General features: G+C 35.8%; 1 protein-coding gene and 1 non-coding gene across 3 annotated transcripts in view; both read right to left on the reverse strand.

Moving 5' to 3' along the window:
- Nucleotides 1-12,486, reverse strand: part of EPHB1 (EPH receptor B1) — a 1,597,777-nt gene that overhangs the window by 1,223,747 nt on the left and 361,544 nt on the right. The window lies entirely within an intron of this gene.
- Nucleotides 6,466-6,604, reverse strand: LOC122801441. Its single transcript, XR_006364719.1, has one exon. It is a non-coding gene; the product is annotated as a U4 spliceosomal RNA (small nuclear RNA).

Genomic DNA, 12,486 nt, shown 5'->3' on the forward strand with positions numbered 1-12,486 from the left:
CCATGACCATTTGCACCCAACACAAACCTTGGTACTACATTCTCCATGAACATTTGCACCCAACACAAACCTTGGTACTACATTCTCCATGAACATTTGCACCCAACACAAACCTTGGTACTACATTCTCCATGAACATTTGCACCCAACACAAACCTTGGTACTACATTCTCCATGAACATTTGCACCCAACACAAACCTTGGTACTACATTCTCCATGAACATTTACACCCAACACAAACCTTGGTACTACATTCTCCATGAACATTTGCACCCAACACAAACCTTGGTACTACATTCTCCATGAACATTTGCACCCAACACAAACCTTGGTACTACATTCTCCATGAACATTTGCACCCAACACAAACCTTGGTACTACATTCTCCATGAACATTTGCACCCAACACAAACCTTGGTACTACATTCTCCATGAACATTTGCACCCAACACAAACCTTGGTACTACATTCTCCATGAACATTTGCACCCAACACAAACCTTGGTACTACATTCTCCATGAACATTTCCACCCAACACAAACCTTGGTACTACATTCTCCATGAACATTTGCACCCAACACAAACCTTGGTACTACATTCTCCATGAACATTTGCACCCAACACAAACCTTGGTACTACATTCTCCATGAACATTTGCACCCAACACAAACCTTGGTACTACATTCTCCATGAACATTTGCACCCAACACAAACCTTGGTACTACATTCTCCATGAAGATTTGCAACTTCTTTTGCTTTAAATATGCAAACAACAAATTTGGTTTATGTACAAAAATAATAGTATTAAATAAGTAACCTTAGAATTTAACACAAAATATATCTACACTCCCATTTCTTTCAGTCCTGTAGCCACATTTGTTTGTTATATAACTCTAGTTTGCCTCCCTGCATCTGATGTTTATTTTATAGATTCTGGTCTTTGGCATCTTTTCTCTGGTTTCAGGCTAATCTCTACCAGCCTACTCCTTTCCTTGTTTGCCTTCATTTAATTCGAAGAAGTATAAAACAATAATGCTTTATATTTACCGTATATGATTTCTATAGAAATTTAACCAAATGCTTCTTCTTCACTTCCTCAATTTCTGCCATCTCTTACCTAAAAGAAAAGTAACTTCATAAACAAACACTCCATCTCAATCTCAGAGACCACTAGAAGGTTCTTTTAAATTGAACTTTGGATAAATTACCAAACTTCATTTAATACACCAGATCTTAAGTTTCCCCTTTCAGAGTGTTTTCTGCATGTCCTGGGTTTGGATGCAAACCCAAATTACACAGAGGCATCTAGGTGCTTCAGGCTTTCAAATGCACTTCACTCAAAAACAATGCTTTAAAGCACCTTTTGACAAGTAGTAAACAACAGAAAAACTTGGTTTCATACATGCATACCATAACTACACAGGTACACAGGTCCATGAAAAAAAATCAGCCCTGGTAATGTTTACAGATGAGCCCATGAAGTCTGTTAAAACAAGTAGAATAGTACAGTTCCCATATCTGGTCAATCTAACACAGGTATCTTCTAGGATATACTTCATTCACTAGCTAATCTTTTTGGTTCTCCGTGGCTTGAAGCTCTCTTATCATAAACTGAACTAGTAGAAAAGTAAAGATAATCCATCCAACGTGGCTTATTCTACTTGCCACATGCATAGGTGGGCTATTGGACCAATATGAGAATGCAGAAAGTCAGGCCATTCTATGTGATAAATTCTTCTTCTTCCCAGAATCCCAAACTTATCCTAATCTTAGCAGGATTCCTCATCATGTTCTGTGAACTGGCATGAATTAAGTATCACAAAATCCTGCGTATACTTTTCTTAACCAAATCCTTGATGCAAAAATGCATGCTTCTCTGGGAAGGCTTATTCTTTATAAATGGCTGCAGTGCCGTGTTGCCACATAATACCCTTCACACCTCCAAGCAATCCAATGGTAATGCAGCAATGGTTTATTTGGCTGTATTATAAGTATGCATCAGAAGGCAGGATGCATATTTTTTTTTCTATACCACTAATTCTGCTTCTAACTCCAGTCATGCCTGGCTTCTCATGGATGCTGGGTGTTATCCAGTGATTGGAGAATGTTTATGAATGATTTCCATCCTGGAGGTTTACCTTCTTTTTATGTGGACTCACACAATGTATAATACATATAATACCCACAACCCCTGTATGGGTGGGGGTGGAGGGCATACAAATAACTCCCAACAGCAATGAAATAGTAAGCTATGCTCTTTACCATCTTAGACAGGCTGACTTGAAATATGTAACAATGTTTTATATTTCTGCTAATCAGACTAAGAGTAACCTACTGATGCCCATATACAAACTCAAGCTATAGACATGAATTCCACTGCCACAACTATTCATAGCAGTAGGCCCGCATTCAGACTTATTTAGTAACTTTAACTAGTCTTCTAAAACTTAAAATCCATCTGCAATGCAGAATCAGTCAGGTCTCAGATCAAGTGAGCAATTGGTTAAGACTGACAGACAAAATGTTAAATCAAAATGTACCTGAAGGACATATTCAGTCATTATACTGTAAAGGTTAAAAGGTTTCATCTCCTTCTTGTAATACTTACACTGGGTAAACTGTCTGCAAAAGAGATGCATAAAATTATTGCAATTCAGATACCTGTAACTGTGAGTCCTGAAATTGCCAAAATAAAACACAGAGACTACTAAAGAACAGCAAATGACAATGATCACTGGTCTCTTTTAAAGTTGCTTTTTATAGTGGTGTCAAGTTCCACTACACTCCATGTGGGAGGTTGCACACCCATTCACACCCCCCTTACTTACAAATACTAACTTTGAAAATGTTGCATCTCTGAGAAAATGGAATACTGTGTGTGTGTGTGTGTGTGTGTGTGTGTGTGTGTGTGTGTGTGTGTGTGTGTGTGTATTTATATATATATATATATATATATATATATATATATATAAATTATACACACACACACACACACACACATATATATATATATATAGAGAGAGAGAGAGAGAGAGAGAGAGCAGTGTAAGTGATTCACCTACACTGATAAGAGATGACATTGGTGGCATTTTTGACAAGTTCAGGTGAGAGTAGAGCAAGGGAATTTGACATTTTCCCCTTTTTGTACAACCTTAGAGGTAATGTAACTTGCTAGCACTCTACAAACAGAACTACTAATCAAGAAAATGAGAAAGCTTGAAATGGGTCACTGAAAAAGTAACAGTACTATTTTTTTTAAATATGTTCACTGTACAACAGCACTAGTGCCACTCATAGAAGGACAATGATGTGTTTACCTAGACTTAACATATAAGGTACTGCAACAGAACAATAAAATTAATAACACTGTATAAAATACCATCACAATCATAGCATCAGCATCAATAACACACACATAATACAAAACAAGCACTGAAATAACTAACTAAAGCACTTCTTTAGGGGGGCAGGCTCTCCTACTAGGGGGTCTTCTCTAAAACCCCTTGCATAAGTATATTAATTCTACCACTGCACAACCTTGGAAAAACAGTAAGCACTATGGAAAGGCAAAAGTGTTGCTAATCCCCATAGGCCATTCCACCGCTGAAGACAGAGGAGCCCGACAGTCTCAATTCAAGCTGAAAATTAGAAAAATGAAGAGAAGAAGGGTACCAGCTATGGTGACCTCACTGAAGGTTTCACAGTTTCATACCAAGTTAGACCAATCCTGCTGTGTCATGAATGATAAACAAAAATAGTTAATGATTTGAAAAGACAAACACACCACAGGATAAAAATGTCATGCAGAGTTACACAGAAGTAAGAGCTCTTAATGACTGTTGAAAAGATTCTGAGGACCCTAACAGGTTCCACATATAAAGAGATTTGTGGTGTTTGATCGTTATTACATCAGAGGCTTAAAGGGCTTGAACATGCTATTTATGTCAACAATCGTTATTACATCAGAGGCTTAAAGGGCTTGAACATGCTATTTATGTCAACAATCATTATTACATCAGAGGCTTAAAGGGCTTGAACATGCTATTTATGTCAACAACACCTGAGTGACTGTTCTGCCAGAGCATGTGGAGACTGATGACATGCTGAGTTTCTGGTACCCACTGCTTAAGGCCTTAAAGATCAATAATTTTTGGTCTTGAGTTCTAAGGATAACCGTTTCCATTGTTGACAGAGCAGAAAGACAGTAGAATATACCGAGCAGTGTTGTCGTGCCAGACACACAGAATACATGAAATTATTTTTTACTAGGTGAACTAAGGAAGTTATTACAAATGGAACAAAGCCCCTAATTCTTTTGAATCTGTTATTTCCAACCAGACATGACTCCAGAACATTCTGATCGTGTTGGTGCACTTTAGTCCTTTTTGGTACTTTCTATCGCCTTTGTGTTACAGTTTACATATATTAGAGAAAGACCTGGCTCTTTAGTGAAATGGATGAGTCAGCAGATGCAAAATTAAAATGGAAAGAGATATTTTTTTATGAAAAGTGAAGCAGCTGTGGCAGAGACCTGTTTTTTGTCATCTGACACATTTAGCAGTGAAGGAAGGGGAGTTTGGATTTATGAAGAACTTCTTTAGTGGGCCTAAATTACATTACACTTTTTGACCAATCAAAATTTTCCACATCTTTCAGCACAGTACCAAGCTTGTAGCTGTCTGTGTGCCCCCTGTCACATGCAAAGTCATGTTGTGCCACATATGTGGCCATATCCTGCCTAACTCATGCACGCTATACTTGTCAAAAAAGGTAGAAACTGTTGATCCACTTCACCAAGACAGTCAGTAGGTCTTCCTGAGAAGTCCAGATAAAGGGTAATTCTCTCTCAGCCCCAGCATAACCACAATAACAAGTATTTGAAGGAAAAATATAATACTGTGCCATCTCAGTATAAGTTCAGTGCCAAGCCACTTCCCCATTCGCTTCAGGTGATTCCTTCACCCTCAACTAATGAGGGGCAGATCCCAAACCAGTCCTCAATGTTAGTAGAGGATCATGGAAAGGGGAAGGCAAATCTTCACCTCTTACATCCTAAGGTTCTTGCCCCATCCTTTGTTCAGATGATTACCTACAGATTTTGAACATGCTAGACAGGGACTTGCCTCCTGGAACTGTTCCTAGTACCTGCAAGTGCCAAGATCTCCTGGTCAAAGACAGTTCAGCTGGTTAACTCCTATGCTATAGATCTTGCCTCACATCTTGGATGTTAAGCATTTATTAGGAAGCTAGGTCTAAATATAATGAGAGCTCTTGCATGGGGTGTCTCCCCTCATATCACCACATTGAGCTGGTATGTGGTTTATCATGGGGTCCTAGAGCAAAAGACTTCAGTAAGCATGCTTGCTATGTCTGTCTGGTTATGGATGTTCAACTGGTAGAACATCATGTTATCCTATGTAACAGGGATTTCTTTTGGCATATTAGTATCTTGGTTCACACGGCAAACTCTTTTATTTCTTCTGGGTAGGCAGCACCCCTGGTATAAAGTCATACTATTTAGGCTGTCTAAAGCACTGAGAGTTTTCATCAAAGTGTTTGTATGTTTCCCAAACCCTTGCCAAGACAAATTGTCTCCAGGTGTTTGTTTTGCTTGATATTTGGTTCTTAGTGGTAATCCCAATTTACGCCCTTCTAAGAAAGTGAACAACTGGACATTATCATAAAAAGGAAGAAAACCACACTGAGTCCTGCACAAAGGAATTCCTTCATTAGGGCTGTAGTGACCATGGATTTAAAGATTCAAAGAAAACGTTATTGTCATTTAAGAAACACAAGTGCAATCTAAACGAAATTCCAGGTATCAGCTTGTCATCAGAGTACAGAGGCAATTTAGCTATGAAAAGAATAACACATTAAGTGAAAGAATAAGACTTGATGTGTGGAGTTTGTATTTATATGTTTGGACACACACACACACAGGCACACACACACACACACACACACACACACACACACACACACACACACACACACACACACACACACACATACACACACGTGCGCGCGTGCACACAAACACATTGGAGGGTGTGGGGGGAGCTTGTCTCCCTGAAAAAAAAACAAGTAAAAAGTAGTTTTTCTCACTTTTGGATTTTGGACATTGTTTTTTTCATTCATCTGGAACACTGACTTTTAGGAACTCAGTGTTTCACAGTAGAAGAGTTCTGCTAATAAAATATCACAGTCATGCGGTCCTGTAAATCTTATACAATATGCTGAAGACTTCGCTATCTTTTCCTCTGGTTTGAGTATGCCTAGAGTCACTGCTATTGTAAACAACAACTTTAATAAAATTACAAGATGGCTAAATAACTTTAGTCTGCACCTAATTATTTACCAACCTAAATAATGCTGTTTACACCACAAAAAATTACTCAATAAAGAAAAAAGTTATAGTTATTGATAATATTAAGCTACGTGGCATCAATATAAACCTATAACTAAAATCTGACTTTACATCAAATTCCTAAGAAAATAAAACATATTAAAACTTAGGGTCTTTTACATAGCTCGCAGTTCAATTAGCAATGATCACACCTCAATAGACCTTCATAGGCTATGATACTGCCACTGTGTAAAGCTCAAAGTTCAAAATAGATCATTCTGGAGTGTCCATTGATACGGTCCATGTTCCACCAAGTCAATTTTATCCATTTTTATTTGCGAATCTTCTTCTTTAGGTTGCTCCCATTAGGGGTCACCACAGCAGATTAACTGTTTCCATTTCTTCCTGTCCTCTGCATCTTGCTCTGTCACACCAACCACCTGCATGTCCTCTCTCACCACATCCATAAACCTTCTCTTAGGCCTCCCTCTTTTCCTGTTACCTGGCAGCTTCATCCTTAGCATCTTTTTCCCAATATACTCTGCATCCCTCCTCAGCACATGTCCAAACCAACGTAATCTTACCTCTCTGGCTTTGTCTCCAAACCTTCTAACCTGGGCTGACCCTCTAATATACATTCAATATTTTGTTATAACAAGAAATCATAAAAAAACTTTTCGGTACATAAAAATAATAAATATAAATAATGATACAATGTAAGCAAACTATTTCTTTCCCACTCAGTCCAGCTTCACTACAGTGTAATAGTCAAGACTAATATTTTCAAATAGGACAGTTTCCTAGAATAATCACAAAACATGTGGAAGTGCTGACGTAAAGCCAAAGCTCCAATATGAATGAATAACCATTTTTATATTGATGGAGATGAAACAAACATGGCCATTCTCAAAAGAAGTTAAAGACTGATGTAAGGAATATAATAACCTGGCAGATTATGTGAAACAAACGAAGCATTTTAAATAGGCAAAGTGAAATATCTTATACTGTGTAGTCCTACTGCTTTGGCAGTGAATAAGCTTTTTGTATGATCTTTATAACTAAAGCAAATCACTGTAACATATCTCCACATTAATTTTTTTTTCTTTTTATACTAGAGCTAATGAAGAAATTTACTGTAAAGTCTGCATTTATTATAACATTTAGCAGACAAACATTTAAGAGTCACTGTAGGAGAATGAATTTAAGAGTCACGGCAACAAAACAAACAACGTAAAAAATGAAATCACAAAAATAGGGTGAAAAACATAGGCTGCGACATTGATGTAGTGATGGGGAAAATCTGAGAGTTTTTTCTGAAATTCTAGACATAAGAGACTATTGGCTAAAATATTGCTCTTCTGAAATAATAACATAAAAAGTGAAAGATCTGATTAAAATCTACAAGCTTAGACACTAGTTAAATACCATACAGGAACATTTACTGTATCAGTTCTATCAAAATATCTGAAGATATGAGGACTATAAAGTACAGTAACCACATGTAATTAATCCATAGTTGAGTCAACATATAACGTTTCTGGATCGGAACATTCTAGTCCAGGTATCCATGATCCACAATTAAAGCTTCTCATGGTATTCACTGAAAAATTCCTTTCAAAAGAAATGTGATCCTCATTGTGTAAAATTTAACATATCAGTCATATAATGGGTGGGGGTGTGGAGATGGTGTTAAAATTTTAAAAGATCCAACCATATATAAATATAACTTTTAGTAAATATGCAGACCCCAAGGAAAAAGAGTGTTTACTTACAATATTTGGATGTGTGATTATTTAATCAAAGGTACTCACAACTTAGTCTTCAGTGTTTTGAGACTATCCATAAAAATAAGTCCAACCAAGGAACATAATGGAGATTGAGAAAATGAGGTTAGGATAACTGACCTGATTAGTATGCAAAACTAGACCTCAGCTTAAACAAAATAATTGCAGGCAAGACCATATATGGGTGTTATGATTTCCAGTAAGTATAAATAAGATGGGGAAGGAGGGAACATTACCTAACCCTGATCTGCTGCACCTTTATGGATGCATCAATGCTATATATTGAAATAAAAAAGGACTATTTTTTTATTTATTTTTTATTTATTTATTTATCATTTGTTGACCGGGAAAGTCTGACTAGGTTCCACAGAGCCTGTTTTCAGCGGAGGCCCGGGGAGAAATGCTCCATTTCATTTTTATTTATTAAAATTATTAAATAATAATTATAATAATAATAATTATTATTATTATTTTATGTATTAAAATTATTATTAAAATTTCATTTCATTTTTATGATGAAAAAGATCTGTGATAAGACTCAGGACATCTGATGACAGCTGCAAATGTGTAAGGAAATCAAAATATTTAAAAGCGTCAACTAAGACTAGTGTTACATGAGACTGAGCATAAAGTACTATGACCTGAACTATTTGGTTTGTGGTAGATGTCTTCTTGCCAGGAATAAAACCAACTGCAAAGGGACAATAAGACCTGTTAAATACATGGATAAATCACTTTTAAGAAATTGTTCAAACATCTTATAGTCATTATTAGGAAGGCAGAAAGGATAATAACTGCCTTTATCCAAAGGGTCTTTATTAATAAGGCTTAAGCAGCAAGATAGTTTTGACATAAGAAATGTTTATCCGGAAATAACATGTGAATAGTCATAAGCTGGCAAAGCTTCATAGGAAAAGGAGATATATGAGAATGAAATTTAATGAAAAAATGAGCAGCATGATGGGTCCAGATGTTTTCTTTTTGAGCAATGAAAGAATTACTCAGGCAATCAATGAGTCAGACAGAATGAAATCTTAAAATAGTGAAATATAGGAAAATGTATAATAGTTTAAATAGGGATAATTATTATGATGAGAAAGCATTCATTGTTAATTGTCAGAAAAATCAAACATTTGATGGGGTCTTTCATTAAACCTACTTCCATCTATTAAGTTTTAATATAGTTTCTCTTTCTTTGCACATAGAAAAAGAAAAATGTCTCCATTGTGATCAGTATGTAACTATATACTACCAGTAAGGAAGACAAAATTAGTTTTCATGGATGTTATTAATTCTCCAATTTAAGTAGAAGATGCATTTCTTAAAGCAATGAGTTTGTCAACATTTGTTCTAAGTAAATAGTGAAATACTCTTAATTCATCCATTAAACTATTTGTGTCCTCTCTATATTTACAGTTTGAAAGACTGAAATAAGGAATCTTAATAAAGTGGGAAGACTGTCCATCTGCAAGGTAGGGTGACAGGTTATGATTTGTTGTGAACCTAAAAATTCAGAAATCTTATTTTTGATAATGTCAAAATACTCATCAAAATACAAACATATTTCTAGATGGAATTAATTTTAAAGGACCTATACAGTGTCTAACAGTATATGAGGGACACGCTAAGCATTCTTTTATCAGTATCAGTGAAAATATGAGATAAACATCTCCTCATTTTCAAACCCAAATGAGCAATCAAAGTGCCAGAGGAAATTATTAGACTGGTTAGTAGCATTTGAAAACCAAACTAAACATTAGACAATAAGGCAGCATATTTATCAGAGGGCAAACAAAAAGATTCCAGTCAAAAGATAGGCTATGACAAACAAGTTTAGTCAATAGAATATGATTATTACTATCCATACGCATATCAAGAATATGAATTTAGTGATTATGAATTAAAATAGCAATAACTTGATTTAATAAAGATAAACTGTAACTGTATTTTCTGTTCTCAAACATATGATTTTTATCAGCAGATACAGGAACATTCTGTGGTAAAGTTATGGGTGAATTTAAAAACTATGCTATTTTGAACAGACTATTGCATTTAATTGGGTGGTTTAAGTGGGTGCATATCACATTGTTGAACAACCTATTCAGCAAATGCCTCTACATCGAACTTCATCTGAAGAAACCTCAATCTGTCAAGTGATCATTTTTAGTGAATTTTTTTCCCAGGAAAAATAACCACTAGGCCAACTACCGATCATCACAAAAATCACAAAATTTAAACCCACTCAGTTAGGGGAATATGCCCACCACAACCCCCATAACTAAATATACCAACTCCGACATCACACTACAGTAGGGAAAAGGGCAAAATCCGAATGATAGCCTACTGTTTTTTCCACTGTAAAAATATTTGCTAAAATGATTCTTTGACAGATAGATGTTTCGACAAACGAAGTTCAATGAAGAGGCATTCACTGAATAGGTTGTTCAACGATGTGATATAAACCCGGTTTAAGCCATTAAGTTTTAAACTACTAAGATAAAACATACCATTTCATAACAAACAGAAATAAGAATTTGCAGGACTGTAATGAGAACTCCAGCCCAAATTATACAAAATGAAAAAAACAAAAACAAAAATCTAAACACAATTTTGTGTGAAAGATGGCATAAGCTATTATAAGATAATGTCAACAAGCAATGGCCACCAAAGAATATTCCATGGTTATCTGAACAAATTTAAAGCTTTAAGTTCACCTACAGATTTATTAAGAGAATAAAATTGACAGCATCTGTGTATTTCAACAGGACATCTACTGGGCAGCGAAATGTGTTTCACATACCATAGAAAAACAAAACATTTATGGTTCAAAATGCATTTCTTTTTTAGTGAGGTTTAATTACAAGTCCTGAATAATAATGAAGGTGGCTTGTTTTATAAGTACATTTTTTTAAACGTTGCTATTTCCTGAAGCACCTGTGTCTTTTGTGAAAGTGAGAAAAATGTTCCTACAATAGTGTCATGTCCAGATTTGAAGGACCCATACTGCTGATAAGATCCATTTGGAACATGTCTTCATGAAACAGTTCTGCTAAATGAAAATGACAAACCTGTTAATTTGGAGTCCCCATTCTCTGGGATAGCAAGAAAATGTGAATATTAAAAATATAAAAAACAGAAGCCTCTAATTTCTGGAATGAGTCACAATTCATTGGAATACCAAGAAAGTGTACATTTTTAATCCCTAAGTCTGGACAACACATTGGGTATTATTTGTTTTAAGTGTCTCAGTCTACTTTCAGAGCCTTTAATTTTTGTATCTACATATGCATTTTAAGTTGAAGAAGATGGAAACCTTCTTTAAGAGCATAAACTGTTGATCAGTAGATTATAACTGTGATGTTAAATCCTTGGTGTATTTTTTAATTCATTTATGTCCAAGGAAAGAGCTACTAACGGATATAAATTGTTAGTTTTGTTAATTAAACTAACAGCCTATAAGGTGCTTTGTACTTATCCATTTCAGTGTGAGTTGCTACAGAAACAAGAAGTGAAACTGATGAGGTACTTATTAAAGAAAAAAAATGTCATGGGTGAAAAGGAAAATGTTTCAGCTGTGGGGTTAGTTGAAGATAAGGCCTAAATATACTGAGCAGTTACCAAAAGTGGTTGGATAAGTACAATATCTTTCTTATAATCCAGAATTGTAGAATTCCAAGAAGAATTAAAAGTCTAGAACATGAACAATCCTTTCTATATAAAAAGATCTGGTGCATTCTCTCATAACTCTCTTGTCAGCTAATTATCACGCTTAGACAGAGCTGAAGAGTTATAGTAATAAAGTTCTCCGGGTAGGAGTGCTGGGCCAGTGGCTGAACCTGCTTAAAAGAACTATGCAAGGCAGTAGAACTAACCAGTGTATTTTCAGTAGTGTGTTTCTGTAACTCTAAATGAGCTACAAATACCACAGATCATGTTTCTCTGTGATGGCATTGTGTGCTTGTTTTATAAGTCTTTCCAAAATTACAAGGTATAGCAGAGTAATGATAAGGCTAAAGCTTTGATGGTCATTCTGCAAATGGAAAAACAGACTGTGAGCAAAACTGTTGCTGGCACTAAAGAAGCTTGTCTGGGAAGCATCCAACTGACTAAACTCAATAAACTTCAGAAGAGAAAGCAGACTCCATTAATTTCAAATATGGCAGCTCTACAGAAGCACTAGCTGACTACGCAGAAAACGCTGCTCGAATTACAGCATGGAGCAAATGAAGAAACGAAGTAAATCCTGTAAAAGCCGCAGTTGCAGTAATGGAACACCAAACTTACAGTGCATGTATTCCATATCGGCACACCACTGTGGTGTTCCATCACTCCTCCTTAACTGGAGATTTGTCTTT

Source organism: Protopterus annectens, chromosome 4.part1 (genome assembly GCF_019279795.1).
Source record: "Protopterus annectens isolate FY-2018-M chromosome 4.part1, PAN1.0, whole genome shotgun sequence".
Classification (NCBI taxonomy): Eukaryota; Metazoa; Chordata; order Ceratodontiformes; family Protopteridae; genus Protopterus; species Protopterus annectens.